Below are 17097 nucleotides of genomic sequence, written 5' to 3'. Positions count from 1 at the left end.
ACCCTTTTATGTAATGGTGTTTACTTTGAATTTATATTAGTTCACACAAACACTCCATCCATGCTTTTGTTCCGGCCCTCCGGTCCAGTTTAAGAACCCATTGTGGCCCTCGAGTCAAAAAGTTTGCCCACCCCTGGCTCTGAACCCTCCAAACATGCAAAAGCAGCATCACGTACTTGTTCTTGGTTCTTCTGAACAGCTGTCACTGCTTTCACCTTCCCTCTCCCAAGCTTCCTCTGGCCACCCATGCTGGCCATAGTTTTCAGGCTGTGCTTTGTTTAATACCCTCCAAATGAGGCATCCAGACCAATGCTGAAACATTGATGAGGCCCGAGGGACCATAGAGAATGCCCTCACTCCCTTCGCCTGGATGCTCGAGGTCTATTAATTCAGCCAAGAGTCCCCTATATGTGGCAGCCATCCACAAGGAGGGTTCACCTGTTCTTAATCAGCTAAGCCCTCTTTCCACACAGACCTCTGTAAGCTAGTGCTCTGCAGCTCTGCTTGGGAGCAGTAGGGTTTGGCCTCAGATCATCTCCCCCACAATTGGATGCTCAGTCTGACAGCTGACACTGTGACTGCATTCCTAGCACTGCTTTGTTGGTGACAAGAACAGAATGGAAACTCAATGGTGTTTAAAAAGAATAGTATACTATGCATGTGAGAGGGTCCCAAAGGGTTCAAATTTCATATTTAAAGATGGCAGAAATAAATTACATTGTCTTATCCTTCTTTTTCATTATATCTTCTTTTAATTATTTTATAAGTATTATATCTAATGATTATTAATATCAGAAATCATTATGTTTACTCTTAAACCTTTAAAAAATGAAGAAAAGCACAAGGAAAAAATAATATTTGCCTATAATGTTACTACTCAGTGATTATTTTCAATATTTGGTAAGTTATTCTATTCTACAAAATGTATATCATGCTATTTTTAAAATTAATCTGAACACTTTTCCATGTGATTAAATATTTTTCTAAAAGTTATTTAAAATGGCTCTGTAGCATCACATCATATAGATACCATCACTTATTTGTTCAGTTCTTTATTATTGCTTGTTTTTAGGTTTTAATAATGCTATGGCAAATATGTTTGAGACACAAGAGTATAAAATTTATTTTTTTATTGATTTTGTACCTTCTGACTCTCCCCCAAAATATCTATACCTTCATATGAATGTTGTGTTTACCTCTATATTTGGCATTCTTAAATATTTCCAAAGTGTTCATCTTTTCTATTTTGATAGATGGAAATGTTTTCACATTTATAGGTTAAGTTATATCCCATTGATCAACACTGAGATAGAACACATTTGATCTCTTGGAGGCACGGTACATGAAATGGTCATCACATCACCTACCCTGTATTTTGCAGGATAACACCTCATCCTCACAGAGTACCTATCACCTTTGAGCTGGCACTTCACATGCCTATTGAAGGGCTACCTCATCCCTCTATAGACTGGTAGCTTCTGGTGCTGTGGTATGTGGTGGGACCAGGGTCATGGTCATGTGTCCCCTTTCACCACTGCCTTTCCAAGGGCAGATCACTTGGAAGTCTGCCTACACAATAATTGATTGTGATATTAGTGTAGATACCCAAATATAACCTGATTTTTTTCACATTATATCACATTTTCTATGTAGTCTTCATAATCCGAATTATCTCCATTACCTCAATAAATGAAATTATTCATTGAACTATCTTTTCTAAAATGTACAGGTTTATTCTCATTCAGAGATAAAGAATACAGCCTGGAAAAAAAAGAATAGAGCCCACCACGACTGCACCAGAGCATGCACTTGAAGAGTCTGTCCTGGAGAAGTTAGATTTATGAGATATTATGGGAGAAGCATGCAATTCAGGCAATGTTTAGATGCTCTACTTGCTCAGTGCAGATCTAGTTAGACAATCAGTCGCTATATATCTAAGCCACACAGTTTTAATTCTTCCATTGCTCACACTAGAAGTTGAATGCTCTTTCTATCCGTTTCTATTGATGGGTGCTATATGGGGGTGAAGCTATGGTATCTTCTATTAAATTTTTGATAAAATTGTGCTGTAAAAACATTTGAAAGCCTCAGTTATTACGCTGGCTCATGTCTTCCTGGTATGGATTATAAAATTTTGCAACTTTATATTTTCCTGCTGCCTCAGCACCTCCACAAACAGGCTGCAAGCCCCCCTCTCAGGTGACAAAGTTGACTGGTGTGATAAGCTTGGCCCTTGCCACAGGTTCCCTTGTCCTCCTGTGACTATAAACTAATGACATTCACACGCACCTTTTGCTTGTGTGCTCCTGACCTACTGGAAGGCACTTGCCTACTGGTCCTCATTTTTCCCCACCTGCTGGGTACACCCTACATGGGCCTTGTGCACAGGCTGCCATGCCTCCCTCTCTAGGACCTGTGTGTGCAATTAATCTCTTTATTTTCACATGCTTTTCTGTGGTATTATTCCATGATTTTGCCTGACTAATAAAAAAATACATTTTATGTAACATAGTTATGTTTTATAACGTGCACAGGCTGCCATGCCTCCCTCTCTAGGACCTGTGTGTGCAATTAATCTCTTTATTTTCACATGCTTTTCTGTGGTATTATTCCATGATTTTGCCTAATAAAAAAAATACATTTTATGTAACATAATTATTTTTTATAAAACAATGTAAAACTTCCATATAAGAACATTCTTTTGAAATTTAGGAGTAAGAACTCTTAGTGCACATGCTGTCTCCTTTCTCATAGTTGAAATTCTGTGCATATTTTCATTTTCCTTCTTACCCAAGATATCAGTAGGCTCCCAGGCCCTGGCTAAAATTCATTCACAGAAATTATGCTGACTCTTGTAGTTGTGTTATGTATGTCTTTTCTTTTTTTTTTCTTATTTTATAATTGTAACATAGCTTCCTCTTTTAACAAATATTTGTTTTCTTATAAGCAGTCTCCAATTTTCTATGGAAAGAGGTGTGATATAAGTAATTATATATAAGCCAACTTAATTAAGATCTTTCCTCTAACATTGACTATTTAGAATATTTAAAATTGTTTTCTAGCATTGGTAATGCTGCTGAGGTGAGTTAGTGAATCACATCTGGGGGAATAATTCCATTTTATAAATTCTTAGGAGATTTTTGAAACAACTCAAAGTCTTTAGATATCTTTAGAGCTGTCCCCATATGCTGTCATACTGATTTCCAAAGATCATCGGTTCAGTAGATGCCTGCAATAAACAGCTGTCCTTGTTTTGTCTTATATAGCAGGTCTTATTTCAGGTCATACCAAATATTATAAATTATTCATTTTACAAATAGCATTCTGATGTTTTTCTCATAACTCCAATATAATTTTGTATATTATCAATAATATTCCTTTATCTATGCTAGGTAATACAAATGTTTCCAAACACTATCGGCCATCTTATTTTACTTGACTTCTTGAGATTCATTTGTTTCTTTTTCTTAAAGTTGGGGTAGATACCATTACTCCTGAGAGCTGTTGCTTATCCTATTCTATTTTTTTTATTTTTTCTATAATGTGATCTTAATAGTTAACTGTTTAAATTAATAAATTATTTAATGTATGCTTTATTATGTTTTAAGATAATCTCATGCACAATAGACTATTTTTCCATGTCTTCCTTTAATTAACTACTTTAATAAATGTATCTTTTTAGTTTTTAGCTGACTCATTCAGACTGCCTGGAAAATCTGAAAATAATTATAGCTCTATTTCCTCATTCCAATGTTATTGGAAATATAAAACATATTTCATGTTCATCAAAAAACCTGAAATTTGGCATGTAGTGGCATCTTCTGTGATCACACAGCCACTGGTAACCTACTTACTTAGCAAGGAATTTCACTTACAGGATATTAAGAATAAGAGTTTATATCACAAAACTAACTATACATAAAGAAAGACTGCTTGTTTGACAAACCTTAACTACTCTTCATTTGACTCACACCATTTCAAGAAGAATCAGAGATGGGAGAATATTTTCATGTAGGCTAAGTCAGTAAAGTAGGGCTTATTGGAGAGACAGACTTAATGTTGTCAACCCATGTGGGCATCAATTCAGCACCAACAGGAATCCCCAATTTGGCACGTGGTGGAGAAGGCAACTTTATTCAATGCAAAAAACTCAGTTGTGATACTGCATGGCTGTAAACACAGCAAGGCTATGGGAGAGCTCAATAGTGTTACAAAGCAATCCTGAAGCAGCATGGCTGTGGAACAGCTTTGGCTGTGAGGAGGCCCTAAGGAGAGGTGGCTTGGAGAGAGGCAGCCCTAGAGTTAGGCGGCCTCACCTGCTCTGGGGTGAGGCGCCTGGGCAGCCAGACAACTCTGCTCTGCTCCACCTGCTCCACTCACTTTGCCCTGCACAGATGTGTTCCACTTTGCTCCACTAAGACCTGTTCAGTGTTTCAGTTCTAGCTGGGGAAACACAGTCTTCAGTATTCAGTGGAATGGGAAGTGAATTCCCAGAGCCAGAGGGGAGCTGACTTATACAGACAGAAGTCCCAACCCTGGTCTCTGATTGGTTCCTTCTCATGCAAATTAGGACTTCAAATCTTTGCAGTTTCATTGGTCCAAAAGGCACTGTCTTGATTAGTCAGAAATGAGCCACTCTGATTGGCCGGTGAAGATGCTGATGGGGATATAGCTGTGTAGCTCCAATTGGATTGGGAAAGTGTCCATCCTATTGGTTGAAATACAATTCCAAGAACTATGTTATAAGTGTTGGCTAAAATGGCAGGAACACAGTGCAGAGAGGCAGGCAGATGTACCTTTCATGTGAGAGGTCCCTGAGTAGAAATGGCTGCTAGACTCTACTTGTCTTAAATTTGAACCCAGTTAGCCACCAGGAGCCCATCTTATTAGGAATCTTCATTCTCAGAGTCCACAAAAAAGGTAAACTTTGAAACAAATAAGCTAAGAAAGAGAAGACAAATATTTTCCAGTTTGTAAAACCTAGTTTTCCTTTGTCTACATGGCATCAACCATCTCTTCATCTGCACCATTGGAGGGATGGCGGCCATGGATGGTGTGGTTGGGACTGGGGATGGTACAAGAGTACTGACGATGCTCAGTGTAGGGAGCAGAAGGAACTGAGTAACCATGCTGCTCTCAGCCTCAGTAACGTGGGAATTTTCAGCTTCATCTGTTTGTCATTTTAATCAAATGTCAATGATTTCATGGGAATACAAGAAAAAAATCATTAAAACCTTTGTATTTTCTTACTGTGAAGATATAAAATTAATCCCAGTGATTCATAAATAATAAAAGTCAATGAATATATTCTAACTAAATTTAAAAAGAGATCTGTAATAGAAAGAAAGAGCACTGATTCTTTACTATAGCTTCTTTTTAGGATAACTAAGTCTTCTGGATCCTACCTATGGAAACACCAGGCTCTCCTCATTCTTCTCCACTCTTAAGAGCCTCTTCTGGCTTTACTTTAGGATGAATTCCTAATTCTTTGTCACCATGTTAAAAAAAAGTATAATTTTATCACAATAATCATTTTTGGACTCATTCTTCCCCTATGCAATACATGTTTTAGCTAAGACCAGCAAAATGAATTTAGCAAATAGAAAATGAGCATTGAAATTATAACATAGTGTGAGGTGATGCCTTCTAATTCAATTTGATATCTGAAATATAATTTTAGCCTGGAAAATAAATTATAAATGTGGAAAGGGAAAACAACAATTTTTGGAGCTCTTCTTTAACCATGTTTTGGAAAGAATAATTATTATACATGTTCCCATGGTCATCATAAATTGTATTAACTTTTATATTGTTTCTCCCCTAAGTGAGTTTGTGCCCTTGTGGAAATAACAAAAAAATATATGTAAGCCAAATATAAATTATATTTGTGTTCATTGAACTTTGTTCAGAAATTAATATAACAATCCTGATGGATTATGTCATAAATCTAATAAAATGGGGTCTTTTGGAATCTAGAACAATAACACCATCTTACCCTCTACCCTGACCCCTTATGTCTATGTTACACTTTTTTTCCTTGCTTTCTTGTTTCTTCAAATTTGACTCAAAGTATTTCTTCCAAGAACCAAAGAATTTACCCATTTTCTAATGGGTCCCATGATAGTTTTTAGCCTTATTCTCCTGGGCAATGAGGAATCTGTTTTCTGTTCCTAGTGTCATTGTAGTTTTTAAATGTAGTGACAAATGTTTCATGAAAAGTTTGATTCAACAGTTCGATAGCACATTTATTCCACACTACCCAACACTCAATTTTAACACTTACCTTTGCATTCCTGGCTTATCATCCACATTAGAATTTAATGAAGAACAAGGGCTTGTTTACTCATCTATGTATCTTTTGATACATTAAGACATATCAATGCATCCCAAAGCAGGCATTAGATAAATTTCCTTAATTGATCTGTAATAATTTTAAAGAACATTTAACTTAATACAAAAATGTTTTTCTGTTCCATTATTTTACATGTGTTTTAATTTATTAGTATTGGTATCTTTTTTAGATAAGATTGAGATTCAAGTGCATTGTCTTAATTTGTAAAAATGGAATTGAAGGGTAGACTTAAAGTAATATGGTTTAAATACTTTTGGCTTAAAAATTATAACTGTATTGTTGTCCTTTATTTCCAGGACCCTGTCCTCCCCACCACAGATATCAAAATCCATGGATGCTCATGTCCCTTATATTAAATGGTGTAAATGACGCAAATTCTCCTGTTTATAATACTCCATAAAGTGTAAATGCTATACTGTATTATTTGTTATACTGTATTATTTTGGGAATAATGATACAAAGAAAAGCCTGAATGTGTGCAGTACAAACAAAACCTACACATTAGCAACCACATAGTGTTTTTAAAAATATTTTCTCTCTGTGGTTGGTTGGACCCGTGGATGTGGAACCCATGGATACAGAGGGCTAACTGTACAAGGAAACTGAGCTTTGCATTCCAGCAAGCAGCTTATGATTCTTTTTAGAAAAGAAAGCTGTCCAACATACAAATCATTATCTTTTCTGGGTGCATGTGACTGGAAAGGGTTGTGACTTGTTTACATGTCTGACAAGCCTAGACAGTATCCCAGTGCTGACCCACTGGTACTTCAGATAAACAGTGTCCTGAGTCCATGAAGACACCAGACACCTGCTGAAACAGTAGTCCCTTCTGTTCTCCTCAGCTAAGGGTCAGCAGTGCAATGGACATTGGCTGCAGGGCTCTCAGCCCTGGAGTGACATATGTGAGGCAAAAGACTGCTTTATTCTTTATAAAGCACAGTGAGGGAGTGAGGATGAAGCCAGTAATGGGTAGTAATCATAAATTTTATTCTCAAATATATAAAAACTGTTCTTTACTGCCTTTTGATTTATTTGTGTTAAAAACAAAAACAAAAACAAAACAGCTCATGCCCAGCCAGTGTAGCTCAGTGGTTGAGTGTGAACCTGTGAACCAGGAGGTTGTGGCTCGAATGCTGGTCAGAGCACATCCTCGGATTGTAAGCTCGATCCCCAGTGTGGAGTGTGCAGGAGGCAGCCAATCAATGATTCTTTCTCATCATTGATGTTTCTATCTCTCTCTTCCTCTCCCATCCTCTCTGAAGTTAATAGAAATATATTTTTTTTAAAAAAAACAGCTCATTTTATGGTTTAGAAGACTGTCATTATATGGATGTCCTGAATATATTTCTATTATTTCCAAAGTATATATTTGAAAGATCTGAAGGAAGGCAATACATTCAGAAGATTGAAGAGCAGAGCAGAGTCGCTTTGCTGTGCCAGGCTATGCTATCTTCACCTCACATACATTCAGGAGCAGCTCATGAGAAAGACTTCCTCTACCATACTGGGCACTCACTTTGTCCCACAAATAGCAACTTCAGATTGAAGATAGGAATTACCCCTCTGCATCATTGTTCCCTTTAAGTTTCACCTGCTTATAATCTATCTTGTCAAATAAAGATATACAGACTGAAAATGAAATTCATATGACTTTGTGACATTGTGTTATATACTCAATAAAAAGCCCTAGTGGGCTGTTGTTAGCCTAGATCCTGACAAATTCACATTCAATTGCTCTAGTTTATTCCCATGGTAGAAAGAGAGATAATCCACTCATGCTTCCTAACTACCTTCCACCCTGGTCCAAGGGAGTTTTCTCAATTCAAGAGAACCAGACCCGACTTCTAATTTTCTTTGTGAGCATTACAGAGTGAGTCATAAATCTCCTTTTAGCTTAACAACATTATGCATTTTACAAAGTACATTTTTGTTTAACAACATCAAAAAATTAACATGGATGAATGCTACAGCCAATCCCACTATCCAAAACTGAAATATATGAGTAGGGGGTTAAACATGTGCTATGACTTGCTTAATTATAAGTATACACATAACAAAATAATAGCACCTGCTTTAAAACAAATGCCAAATAAATGAAGCTTTCAGACAACTTAATTCTACTCCTATAGTTTTGAGTATCTCTTTAAGAAATTAATAACTTTCTCCTTTGGGCATTAGAGGGCCACTAAAGGTTTTCATGTGATGGAGATGTGTTGGATGTTAGACTCAGCAGCACCAGAGTGTGGTTCTGGGATCAGAGAGGGCAGACAACACAGGCAAAGGGCAGTCAGAAGGTGGAAACTCAGATTGCCCACCAGGTCACTGACCTGACTTTTGGTGACGAGAATGGAAAGAAAGACCTAATACATGAAATGTCCTGGAAGATAATCATCCCACTCTGTCTGTCTTGAATGGATAGACATGTGCACTTTAAATGACAAAGTGGCCAAAGTCAGAGGCAAGGAAAAGATTAAATCAATAAAAATATATTTTTTAAAAAAAATAAATAAATAAATGACAAAGTGGCCAAAGTCAGAGACAAGGAAAAGACTGAAGCTGGGTTGGCCAGTGATGTGCTGGTGCCATATCCCGCATCTCCTGAGTCAGGTGTTTAACTATTCAGAGACTTTGTATCCAGTAACATAAAATCAACTCTTGTGGGAATATTTATACCACAGACATTGACCAACACTATAAATGAGGGTCCATGCATGCCTGGAAAGCCAGTTTTAGCAGATACCACTGATTTTAACAATTCTTTCAGCTTCTGGGAGCTTTGAAATAAGTATAGACAGTGCCAGTTTTTCCCCCCTTGGATTTAGGGGAAAGCGGACAAGATAGACAAGTGGGTGGGATATTAAGTGCTGGCTTTAATAAATAGAAGAAAACAAAACTAAAAACAGAAACCCTAAAAAATAATAAAGACTAAAGTATGCAAAAAGCTCCCATGTCTATGTCTCTGCTTCTTAGTATTTGTAACATTTGTTCCAAACTAGTCTTGCTGCATCCAGGGTTTCTATGAGCAGGTAGGAGGTCATCATCCTAAAATAATCAGAGTGAAACTTTCTTTCATAAGCCTTCACATCTGTTCAACTTCCCAATCTTAATTAGTCTGCTCACTACTATCCAGCAAATTCTTCAACCTGAAGTTTTAAGCAAATTTTAATTTAACTTCTTGGCGGACATGAACTCTGATCATGTGTGCAGGCCAAATAGCCGTCCCCAAAGATGAGCGCATCTTAATCCTCAGGACCTGTGAATATGTAACCTTACATGCCAAGAAGGCTTGCTGCATCCAGGGTTTCTATGAGCAGGTAGGAGGTCATCATCCTAAAATAATCAGAGTGAAACTTTCTTTCATAAGCCTTCACATCTGTTCAACTTCCCAATCTTAATTAGTCTGCTCACTACTGTCCAGCAAATTCTTCAACCTGAAGCTTTAAGCAAATTTTAACTTCTTGGCGGACATCAACTCTGATATATAGTCATGTGTGCAGGCCAAATAGTGGTCCCCAAAGATGAGCGTATCTTAATTCTCAGGACCTGTGAATATGTAACCTTACATGCCAAGAAGGACTGTGCAGGTGTGATTAAAATTCAGGACTTTGAGTAGGGTGATGAGTCTGAAATATCTCAGTGAGCACAATCTAATCACTTAAATTATTAAAGCCTTTTCTCAGGTAAGTCCAGAGAAAGAGATGTGTGGAGAGATGCAGAGTCAGAAGAACACTCCTGTTCAAAATCCAAGGGGGTTTTGAAGATGGAGGGAAAGGGCCATGAGAGTCAGCTCCAATTGGATTGGGAAAGTGTCCATCAAGGGACTGTGGCCCATTGTTAGAAGGTAGAAAAAAGCAAGGAAACTGATTCTCTTCTGGAGCCTGGAGAAAGGTATCAGCCACCTTGATTTTACTCCAGTGGATAATATCAAACCTACAGACCTATATTATAGTAAAATTGTGGGGTTTTAAGCCACTGAATTTATTATGGCAGCAATAGAAAACAAATTCACTATTGTTTATTTTACCTGTTTTTGTTTTTTAAATATTCTTATTTCTTTAAAAAAGATATTGCTACTATGATCTTTTTGTCTAAAATTCTCAGGACCTGTGAATATGTAACCTTACATGCCAAGAAGGACTGTGCAGGTGTGATTAAAATTCAGGACTTTGAGTAGGGTGATTAGTCTGAAATATCTCAGTGAGCACAATCTAATCATTTAAATTACTAAAGCCTTTTCTCAGGTAAGTCCAGAGAAAGAGATGTGTGGAGAGATGCAGAGTCAGAAGAACACTCCTGTTCAAAATCCAAGGGGGTTTTGAAGATGGAGGGAAAGGGCCATGAGAGTCAGCTCCAATTGGATTGGGAAAGTGTCCATCAAGGGACTGTGGCCCATTGTTAGAAGGTAGAAAAAAGCAAGGAAACTGATTCTCTTCTGGAGCCTGGAGAAAGGTATCAGCCACCTTGATTTTACTCCAGTGGATAATATCAAACCTACAGACCTATATTATAGTAAAATTGTGGGGTTTTAAGCCACTGAATTTATTATGGCAGCAATAGAAAACAAATTCACTATTGTTTATTTTACCTGTTTTTGTTTTTTAAATATTCTTATTTCTTTAAAAAAGATATTGCTACTATGATCTTTTTGTCTAAAATTTTCATTATCTCTTGCTGCTACTCTAGCTGACTGAGTTCAAAGGGATTGATAGTTCTCACAGGGAGATAGTTCTCAGTGGATAGATCAGTTGGAACACAATACTTAGCACCAGCAAGAGGACTGGAGGTGAGTTGATCACAGGGCTCACAATAGAAAGATTCTTGTGTGATTATGGGTCTGCTATCTGCCTCTGACTGAAGTGCTGTATTGTGGAGGGCAAGAGGCTTGTCTGTCCTACCCCTCTGGATACTCAGTTCTCAGAGAAATACAGGAATTTTGCCAAAGTGCTCAGAGCAGTTCTCTGGACATCTGATTGTCTGGATTCAAATCCAATCTTGGCAGCTTCCTGACTGTGTGACTTTAAGTCAAAATACTTATTGTGCCTCAATTTCTTCATCTACAAAATGGGTCCAATAGCAGTGCATTTGTAAGGATAGTTGAGAAGATTAAATAAATATAATGGTCATTTATTCACCTAGTATGTACCTACCAGTATGGAATGTTGGGGAGCGAGGGCCAAACACTTGATAGTAATAGCAAATATACAGATGGGATTGGTTTATTTTAATAAAAATGGAGGTTAATTGTCTCACTTCACTTAAAAGCTATGGGAACTTTAAATCCAGTCAGTGATGATGTCTGAATTGTCTTCATAGATTCTCACTCAGACCTTGGGTGAGTTCTCAAATAGAAGCTTGGGAAATGGATGTCTAAGGAGCTATTATAGAATTCCACTTTGGGGATGGAAAATTGGATAATCCAGGGTTCTCAGCTTGAACTTCAAACATTCTTGAGAAAAGTGGCCAGTCTATAAAAGAATCTAATTATAAATTCCCATACTTCAATGGAAATATGCCCACTGGGAAAGTTCATTGAGGACCAATTTGTTTCCTACAGTGACCTTAAGTTTACAAATGCATTCTAAATTTGTCTATCACCCAGAGATTCTTGTAACCCAAGACAGCAAAACAGCAGGATGCATCTGCTTCTGAGACAACCATGATCCCTTTGCCCTTCCTTGGGATCCTGCCAAGCAGGGTTTCAGAAGTAGCCTTTATGATAAAGGGGCTGGCTCTGAATCCCAGTGTGGATTTGTACTCCTTCTGTTCATTCCAATGGAAGGTCATTTGTTTGGGTTTCAGGTGTGGAGAAGAGCTGAGAACTACTAACCTGGGTATACATCCTTGGTATAACTGTATCTTGCTCTATTCTTTTTTTGAAATTCACTCTTTTTTCTTTTCCTGAAAAGCTATCTTTTCAATCACCTTGGTTTGTGTCTGCAAATATTCATGTCCCGAGAACATAAAGAGCGTTGATTCAAAGGTTTGGAAAACTTTGCAAAAAGGCTATCATTCCACTGCCTTCCTTTGTCAGGTGCTTGAATCTGATCCTGCTCCATGAAAAGAGCATGGGGAGACTATACATGCCTCCAACCCAGCTCCTATTCAGCCCTGCCAGGAAACAATTATTGAAAAAACAATCCTTACCACACTCAAATCCATAATTGTTTTGGAGAGCAATTTTTTCTAAAGTTTCTCATAAATCTTTTGTAGGTGAACCTCCTGCGCCAGCCAAGGAACTGTCCAATTTCCATGAGGTTTAAATGATTTCCCCAAAGACTATTACATCTTAATCCAATTACAAATGAATCACATTCTACTGAATTCACTATATAAATGTTTTCAAGTTTTAACTGTATGTGTATATCTATCTAGAACAGCGGTTCTCAACCTTCCTAATACCGCGACCCTTTAATACAGTTCCTCATGTTGTGATGACCCCCAATTTCATTGTTACAAATTGAACATAATTAAAGCATAGTGATTAATCACAAAAACAATATGTAATTATATATGTGTTTTCCGATGGTCTTAGGCGACCCCTGTGAAAGGGTCATTTGACTCCCAAAGGGGTCGCGACCCACAGGTTGAGAACCGCTGATCTAGAAGACAGTGTTATGCCCATCAAGTTGAAAGGAAACTTTTTTAAAATTCCAGAATATTGGGAAACATCCATACTCCTCATTCCAAGCTTTAATATACAATTTGGATATGCCTGGTAGTGAAATATGTTATTAAACCAGATCAATACATTCCAGGACTTCAACTCACCTAAATAGAAAACCTATAAAATCTATCTTGTAGATTTAGAAAAAAGATGGTGTTTCTAAAATACAACCTTTAAAAGGAGTCTTTATTAGTCCTAGTAGGAAAGAAAATCATGCTCTGGAAGTTCTATGTCCACCTACATGTCAAACAAAGAGATTTCTCCTATACAAGTTGGAAGGATAGGAAAGGTCTATAGGAGATGAAAGCCAAGAGTCCCACTTCTAGGGAAATCCCCCCTGGCCACATTTGAGCAGCAGCCCTCGATGTCTGTTTCACATTCAGGAAGTATATTTCACATTCAGGAGGTTGGTTGAGTGTATGTGACACTCTCTTGGACTCCTGTATTTATCCAAGTGGAAAGTGGCCACATAAAAGCTTTATAACACACATCACCAGTCATTGAAAAGAAATGGCAGATGGCCCAGCAGTGTGACTTGGTAGTTGAGTGTTGATCCATGAACCAGGAGGTCACTGTTTGATTCCTAGTCAGGGCACATGCCCAGGTTGCTGGCTTGATCACCAGTAGGGGGCATACAGGAGGCAGCCAATGGATGGTTCTTTCTCATCGTTGGTGTTTCTTTCTCTCCCAATCCCTTCCTTTCCCTGAAATCAATAAAAACATATTTTTTTTAAAAAATGTCAGATGACTGCAGTGCATAACAGGCATCCAAAGGTAAATTTGAGAAGAGACTTACTCAGTAGGAAGAAAAAGGAAGGACTCCATAGTATTGTAGGTGCTAAGCTTGGTTCCCCCAAACTGAGACTGCCTTTGCTTAATACAAGGTCCATTTTAAGTTGAAGCATTCACAATATTCCTTTTAGACAGCAACCACAGGATGATGGGTGAGCTCCAGACTGGGGTCAAATGTGGCCCAACTAGCAGGAACTCAATAATTATAAGCAATTACTCAGAGAAAGATGTAGTATTTGCCTTGTAATAAATACATCCTCAGATTAATACTTTACTAAAGGAGAGAAAATGGTTGCAGAGCTATCTAAAAATTTCAGAGCTTCTATTTGGGGCCAGTACTGTAGGGTGTGGTTGGTGCTCCAGGAGGGAGAACTTGAGGGCAGCCCCTACCCTAATAGGAAAAGTTTCTCAAGGATTTAATGTAGATAGTTATGTCTGTCTTACACTCCCAGGAAGTTTTACTCTAGACCAAACTTCTCTTGCACCTTGATCTGCTATCAGAATGAGGAATAAAGGACATATAAGGACAGACATCTCCAACCTCACATAAATCAGAAATAAATTTTAAAAATAATGTCACTTTTCTCCAACTTCCAGGTTGGAATCGTAATTAAGTGGGATCAGATCCTATCAAAGCATTTGGTTTACGTTTGTTCTAAGCCATTCAACAAAATTCCCATTTTTGTCTTTTGAAACCCAAAGCCAGGTTCTATTGGATTGACAGTTAATCATAGTCATCTTAAGGTTGTTTCCTGTCATCAGGATGACCTGTGGAAGGTGGAGAGTGGTCTGGATTCCAGAACCATCATAATTTCCTGACACATGTTCAGCAGGTTTTTTCTGCTCAGGGTCTGTGTAAAGTCCTTGACAAGGCAGAGCTGAGCTGCCCGGGGATGGCTGACGTGGCCTTCTCTGCACTCCTTCCCCACAGGGAACACTGGCCCTAGACACCACGTGGTCAGGCCCTGTGGGCATGTGCTTCTTCCCCCAGGAGGTAGCATCTGACTGGTGATCCCTGCACCTTTGGTCCAATGCTTCACTGGTCCCAGTAGGATGCTGAGCAGAAGCACCTGGTTTCTAGAAGCCGATGTCGGCTGCTGACAAGCAAGTGCACAGCTTTCCAGAGAAGAAGCAGTCAATGATTATAACAGGGCACTTAATGCTTAGAGGTGGGGGCCTGACATTATTCCAATGAATTCCACAACCTCAGCAAAGTTAACACAGCAAGGCCTGTGTTAGTAGTTTGACTGTGAAAGGAAAGAACACTAGCCCCTAGCCCTCCCCCAACACAGTCCTAAATGGGAGTAAGGGCTCTCCCTTACCCAGGCACCGTGCCAAGGTCTTTGAGTGCATTATCTGGTTCACTCCTCACAGCAACTCTGTTGAGGCAGATGCTATTAACTCAGGTTACAAATGAGGAAACTGAAGCTTCTAATGGCTAGGTAACTTATTAAATGTCTGCCAATCAAAGAAAGACTGAGCTTGAACCCATGTTTCTGCTTCTCCCTAACGTCTGCTTATGCTAGGACTCAGCCATGGTACACTTTCTCTTATATACCTTCATTTGTCTTTTTTAAAGCTTCAATTCAAACTCCATCTCCTCTGTAATGTTTCTTTGATTTATCAAGAGGTCTTATAGTTTATCTCTTTCAGAATCGTGCCTGCCTTGATCAAGTAATGAGATCCGCTCTGGTTAGAATTTGTCCCTAAATCTGATGCTGTAGAGAATCCAAAGAGCTGGAAGACAGGGACCATATATTTTATTTTTAATTTTTAAATTTTTTTAAAAAATATATTTTGTTGATTTTTTACGGAGAGGGATAGAGAGCTAGAAACATCTATCAGCTGCCTCCTGAACACCCCCACCGGGGATGTGCCCGCAACCAAGGTACATGCCCCTGACCGGAACCGAACCCGGGACCCTTCAGTGCGCAGGCCAACGCTCTATCCACTGAGCCAAACTGGCCAGGGCTTATCGGGACCATATATTTTATGAGCTTGCAAGCAGCTAGCACAGTATAGAGGGCATATGTTTGACAAGGAAGAAAGAGAGAAAGGGAGATCAGAGAAATGAAGGAAGGAGGGAAGGAAGGAAGGAAGGAAGGAAGGAAGAAGGAAGGAAGGAAGGAAGGAAGGAAGGAAGGGAGGAAAGGGAGAAAATGGACTTTTTGTATGACTTAACCACAGTCATCTATCAAAAAAAATTGATTACGTCTAGTGTATGAATTGCAAAATAAAAAGATACTTTGATGTGCCCCAAAATTTTCCACTGTGGGATAATTAATGGGACAGGTATGACCATGTGACCCACAGGGAAAAAAATAAGTTATATGCCCACCCATAGAGAGTAAGATGTCAGAGAAAAATGGCTTTGTTTCTTATCAGGAGTCAATTTCTGAAATTTTAACTCAAGATTTTTTGAGTGATAGCCTGAGATAAACATTATTAATGACCACATTTTCTTACCTTAAAGGAAGACAATAAATATTTAAGTAAAGAAAAATTGGTCTCTTTTCTGACATAAAAATGTGGAATAGTCACCCCTAACACAGAGTATGGTGCCAGTAAATACTCAATAAATTCCTGCTGAAAGCATGTGTGGGCAGCCTGCAGCTCACAGGTGCCGAGGGACACCAGGAAGACTGGAAAACAGCAGGGGTCCTAAGGCCACATTGAGATGGGGCCAGTGACAAAGTAGCCAAGTAGTTTCCAGATGTGGCAGAAAGGACTTGGGAATGAATAACACTTTGCCAAGCTGTGTGTTATATGAGAGTTAATGAGGGAGAGAGTGAGCTGCAAACCACAGTAACAATGGGTTCAGGCTGTGTCTTGAGAAGACTTAAGTCAACTCTTTTGGTGGCCTCCGTGGAAAATAAAAAGCTGAAAACTCCAGGGATGAGGGGACTTGGGTGGAGATAAAGCCCAGGAGAAAAGGCTCAGTATGGGGGGTATGGTAGAGTGAGGGGCATGGTTGTTAATTATAACTAAATTGGAATGTTTAATTTTAGTTCATTTAATACAGAATTTTGTTCCATAAATGACAGTGGGTTAGACATAAAAAAAACTGAGTAGGAAACATACTAGTTATAAATATTGGGTAAGATGTTAAATAAATGTCCTAGAGATTGACAAGGTGCTGCTAGGATCCTAGATGGACACCTGGAGCTAATGAGAATAAAGCCAAAGATGGTAAGTTTAAATCGTGCTCCACAGGGGAGAGTCGACGCCTTCAGAAAGGTTGCTCTCAAACTGCAGCACAGAGGAGTCACCTGGAGGGCACGGTCCAGCA

The sequence above is a fragment of the Myotis brandtii genome, unplaced genomic scaffold, assembly GCF_000412655.1.
Source record: "Myotis brandtii unplaced genomic scaffold, ASM41265v1 scaffold115, whole genome shotgun sequence".
Taxonomy (NCBI): domain Eukaryota; kingdom Metazoa; phylum Chordata; class Mammalia; order Chiroptera; family Vespertilionidae; genus Myotis; species Myotis brandtii.
This window is presented reverse-complemented; position numbering follows the sequence as displayed.